This window comes from Echinops telfairi, unplaced genomic scaffold (genome assembly GCF_000313985.2).
Source record: "Echinops telfairi isolate 266 unplaced genomic scaffold, ASM31398v2 ScPeMD7_7420;HRSCAF=8458, whole genome shotgun sequence".
Classification (NCBI taxonomy): Eukaryota; Metazoa; Chordata; class Mammalia; order Afrosoricida; family Tenrecidae; genus Echinops; species Echinops telfairi.
In genome coordinates this window covers 42,503,521-42,509,062 of record NW_022111320.1, presented here as the reverse complement: position 1 = coordinate 42,509,062, position 5,542 = coordinate 42,503,521, and the positions used below count along the sequence as shown (strand labels likewise).

General features: G+C 47.3%; 1 protein-coding gene across 3 annotated transcripts in view; it reads right to left on the bottom strand.

Annotated features, from left to right (window-relative positions):
• The window catches only part of TBC1D5 (TBC1 domain family member 5), a 570,856-nt gene that overhangs the window by 60,556 nt on the left and 504,758 nt on the right, over positions 1-5,542 (bottom strand). The window lies entirely within an intron of this gene.

Sequence of the window (5,542 nt, the reverse complement as noted above, 5' to 3'; positions counted from 1 at the left end):
TCTCACTAATGGAATCATCACTCATAACAACCTCTTACGACAGAGGTTGAATCTTAGGGGAGCACAAAGCCTCATTTTCCTCCGGCACAGCCAATGGGAGGTTCAATGGCTGACCTTGTGGTTAGCAGCTGACCCATCACGGACTGTGCCACTGAGGTCACTATGAGTCAGAATCCGTCCAATGGCAGGGTTTGGTTTTTCCCATTTTAATGGAATCATTCTTTATACCTGAAAGCCAAAACTTTATAGATGCTTATGGACTCTACCGGATGCATCTGCAAATGGGCCCCAGTATGGGCTCACAGGGCATCTTCCTACACTGGCCCCTCAGTGGCCCCTCCTGGTCCCCAGGAATGCCTTTTCCCCAAAGCAGCTCTGGAGCCGGAAAGCTCCCTTAGACTGGAGCAAGGGCTGCGAGTGTATTTTGGGGCAGAAGATCAGGGCTAATGACCTGGCTGCAGCCTGCCCATCAGGGTCTTTCTCATACACAGAGACCTTCTCCTGTGGTTGTCATCAGCAGTTAGCGACCAGGAAACGACCTGGCATGCACGTGTGCACGCATTCAGTCGTTGAACGCTTAGTAACAGAAGGCCAAGTCAGTGCCCGACAATTACAGCTTCAGAGAGACAGTGGAGACTACAACAGGGAAAAATCCCACCCCTCGTGGAGTTTCCTGTTAGTGAGGAGACACCACCAAATCCATTGGTTAAGTATATATGGTTTTAAACAGGTGTGAGTCATATGAAGAAAACTGTAGCAGAAAAGGGTGATAGGAGTGTCAGAGGGCGGCGTTGCAGTTTTAAATTGGTCAGGGGAGAATGTCATTGAAATGTGGACAGTTAAGCAACAACTTGAGCGAGGTAAAGCCCAGATTTGTAGCTAATAGGAGGACACAGTAGGGGCCAAGGCCCTGTATGCTCAAGGAATGGCAAGGAGGCCATATTGCAGGGGCAGCGAATTACTAAAAGTGGTTCTTTTAGCCGGTCTCTACCTCCCACCAAACAAGGATCTGTGGGCATATTTTATATGCCAAGCGCGGGCATATAAAATGAACCCTCTGAGAAAAGGGGGAGAGCCCGCATCACCTGCAAGAGCCCAGAGTGGAGCGTGTCCTCTGGACCCAGCACTCGGCTTGCCCTTGCCTGACCTTTGCATTTTGGACTGAACAGCCCCCACGATCACACGAGACATTTCTTCAAGCTTTTCTGAGTTTCTTTTTTTTCTTAAAAACTTTTTTTTCTTTTCTGCGTTTCTGTGGGACGCTGCCACGATGTGCAGAACCAGGAAAATGCAAGGGAATCTCCTCCAGGGAGAAATGGGATCGAAATGGAGCAGACCAGCATCTGGGGGAAGAGTTGGCCATCTAGGACTTCTCCGGTCTCCAACTCCTTGGGATTAGTTTAGCATGAATTCTTACAAAATAAATGATCGCCACAATTGACATCAGGAGTGGGAGGCATTGCAATGGCTCAGCCTCATCGAAGCAAGGGTTTATTTTGAGACAGAACTAAAAAGACATGGGAACTAAAACATTTGATTTCTAGGGTGGCTGTTCAGGTTACTGTTACTTGTAGCGGATGATAAATGCTGCCGCTTAGGTCTTGGACACAAGTTTGCTTCTCGAGCTGTCTGGAGAGCACTCCTTGGCTGATTAAGTTTAATAGGAGGGCACGCCCTTCTCTGGAACTATCCTGCCAGAGTGCCAACGTCACTTGTACGTAAATAGATATGGTCTAGGAGTGGAGAAGAGAACACTGTATTGCGATAGTATTAAAAGGGTTAATAGTTACATGCGTATTTGGCTTCACTATTGATACTCAATGTTTCTCCTACCTGGCATTGTATCATAGGAAATAAACCATGATTACAAGACAGTAACGATGACTACAAGAACTTGTAAGTCTGCCTTCAGCCTATATTTAATGAGATAATTTACAGGGGAGTTAAGAATTGCGCGAAAAGCCTTTTTTTGTTGGAAACCAAGGTAGAGTAAGGGGTTTCGAAGGAAAACTCGAGCCCCACTCAGAACTGCTGAACGGACAGGAGCTTCACATTGAAGGGAACCCCTGTGGAGAAAAACGACTGTCGGACTTTAGACATTTGGAGCAAGCGATTTGCCTTTGGATGCATCAAAGCAGGAAAGGCTGGGCCCAGGCTTTCTAGACCTGAAAGTTAAAGGGGGCTGTGAGCACGGGGTGCTCAGTAAACGGCAGCCACCTGGATCTGCTGAGAGTGGAAGTGGAAAACGTAGCAGTCAAGAGATGGACTGATTTGGACATGTCCCATTGGTACCCATTGATGGTACCATTGATGGTACCTACGTGAGCTAAAAATGAGAGAGGAGAGGAATGGCTAGCAGGTCTGGAATTTCAGAAGTTGTGGGAATATTGACCCTGGGGTCAGCTGGTATGAAAGGCAGGGAGTTGTTGATGGATTCTCAAGCTTGCAGCTGGTATCGATTGGCCTAGCGTCGATGGCGAGGGCGGAGACGACCGGAACCTGACTCAGGTAGTTAGCTGATTGTGCCAACCTGGCTGAGAAACACATGTGGGGCTAATTGAAGGGCGGAGGGATAAATGGCTTGGTGAGTCTCGCCTTTCGAGTTCTTGGGTCTCTGGCTTTGTGATGGTCGGACCAGAGTGTAGCTGCCTTAGCCAGTTCCCTGCTTTTGCTTGCAAGGTTCACTTCCTGCAAGACACCCCTGGGCAGAAGCCACATGGACCTACCCTGATGCAGCCCTGGTGCTGGAGCAGCCGTGTGGAGACCCTTGTCAGCGCTGATATGCTTACACATTCACTGACTCGACTTTCTTCCTGCAGTTGGCATCATTGCGTGTGTGTTGTGAGATGGAGGAGGACTTCGTGGATTGGTGTCAGACATACAGGCTAATGTTGGACTTGTGGGCTTGGGCAGCACTGGGTTGGCATGTTTTCTTGATGTGCACCTACCCTTTATATAAAACTCTCTCTTATACATGAGTTCATGAGTTTCTGTGGACTTGTTTCTCTAAAGTACCTAGACTCATACACCGACCAAATGAAGACAAAGATGCTAGTCTCTGTGAGCTGGGGTGCCTTGTTGCAGTTTCTATCACTGGCCAGCCGTAGACTGAACTTTGCTTATGCATGCTGACGGCCAAAGGTCCAACCAGAAATGAAGACTCATCACATCAAGAAACATCGTCTCCTCAGCTCTAAGCTGTGAGGGACAGGCAATTTAGAAACTGGGTATCGAAAATGGGGGAAGATAAGGGCATGGAGTGGCTGGCTTACAAACTCTGAAGCGGATGTAAAAATAAAAAATTGGAAGCAAGGAAGCTGATCCTTCAGTGTGAAAGCGACTTCCAGTATGAAGAATCGGGAGGTGGGCTGCAGGGATTCCGATCAGGTAAGGATCTGCAGGCCAGTTTGACTACCTTTCCTTACGGAAACTATGGGAAACCAGAGGAGTGATTGAGTGGCATGATTTGACCGACTTTCTTAAAGGTTCACTAGGCTGATAATAAAATAGAACATTGGGGGTGGGGTGGGGGTGGAGGCGGGGGTTAAAACAGGGAAACCAATTAGGAAGCTGAGGCAAAATCCCAAGATGATTGTAGCTTGATGGTGAGAAGGGGCCAGCTTCTAGGAACACCGGCTGACAGATCATTCAGGGCATGAGAAGGAAGGGAGGCGCTGGGGAATGGAAACATTTGGCTGGAGAACGAACGATGAAGCTGTGAGGATGAATTGGGAAAAATTGTGGGGGCGGCTGTGGGGTGAGATCAGGAATTGTGTTTTGCATGTGTTGAGTTTTAGATGCCTCGTCAGATATTCAAATGGAGAGGTCGGGCAGACGGTGGATAATCGTGCCTGGATTTCAGGGCACAAGTCTGGGTCAGAGATGTGCATTTGGGAGCCAGCTGCATCTGAGTACACATAATACTTAATGCCGTGAGACCACATGAGATCATCAGGGGAGGGGTGTACCTACACAGGGGTTAGCCTCAAAGGCTAAACCCCGGGGAATGTCAAGGTTTAAAAGTCAGAAAAGTGACAACGTGGCACATCAGATTAAGGAGCAGCAGCTGGAGCAGCGGTTCTCAACCTGTGGGTCGCGACCCCTTTGGGGTAGAACAACCCTTTCACAAGGTTGCCCGATTCATCACAGTAGCAAAATGAGAGTGATGAAGTAGCAATGAAAGTAATGTTATGGTTGGGGGTCACCACCACATGAGGAACTGTATGAAAGGGCCGCGGCCTGAGGAAGGTTGAGAACCCCTGAACTAGAGGTTCAAAGAAAACCAAAGAAAATCTCTCCCAGGTAGGGCCACCAGGTACCACGTGTGATGTTGTTATGTTACAAGGAGCTAGCAGTGATCCACTCAGTCTTCCCTCCCTAGTCTCAAGATCATTCCGTTCCACTGCTCTGTACCAGACAGTAGGGGTTCCTTAGGGTTTTCTAGATGCAAGATCAGGTGATCTCAATGTATGTTATACTTTCCCTAGTGATTTCTCCCTTTGAGTCTTTGCTTATTTAGACTTAAACTATTTGAGGTCCACTTCGTGTGAATTCTCCAGATCTTGTTCTTGATTTCTACTTGGAGAACCTTTGTGTATGATTTAAATCCGTTTACCTATATTCAGGCTTGTTTTATGACCTAACATAGTCTTATCCTAAAGAACGTTTGACATGCTCTCAAGAAAAATGTGTATTTCTCCTGTTTAATAGAATACTGTAGTATGTATCTGTTAGTGTTGTGTGTGTGTGTGTGTGTGTGTGTGTGTGTGTGTTGAGGCACATTACGAGTCCTCCAGGAGACCATTTACAACTCAGTTCTGGCCCATTACTTCCTGCTTGTACAAAGCCTCACGTCTATGCTGAGTTTAGAGGCACATCCTTCCCACGTCTTTCCTAAGCACGTGCACATTCCTGCTTGTGCACATTCCTGCTTATGCACACAGTCATCGAGCTACCTACCAATGTGTCAAGAGAATCTTCCAGTTAGTATTTTGGCCAGCCTCTCATGCGCCCCAGTGGCACTGCCTTCTCAAGCTGCTGTCCAGTGACAGAGTCGTTGTTGTTTTTCTGTTTTCAATAAATGCCCTATAGGAACGATGATGATTCAAAGAAGGCTAAGTCCTGTCCAGGAGGCTTTGCTGATGAGCTGCTGGACAGGTCAAATAGTGACAATTCTCTGGGGGGAGAGCGAGGGGAGAGACTTTGGGTACTCTGAATCCTTTCTGCCTCCTTGCATGGCTGCTCTGCTGCAGCCTTTGGTAGCTCTTGTGATTGCATCACCGTTGGTTTCCAGGGCACATGGATGGGGCATGTTAAAACTCCTCACTCTGATTGAGATGCGGCCACAGAGAAAACAAAATTAAAAAATACTTTACCCAGAGTTTTATAAGCCTTTGGCTAATTTCTCGAGTTCTGAAAAAAGTGACATTCTTATTGATTTGATGAAGGAAAATGTCCGAGGTCCTTGCTGGGCCATTTCAAAGTGCTCCCTCCTGTGACTTGGTTTTTGAGTTTACTTCAGTTTTGGAAATTTGTGTATGTC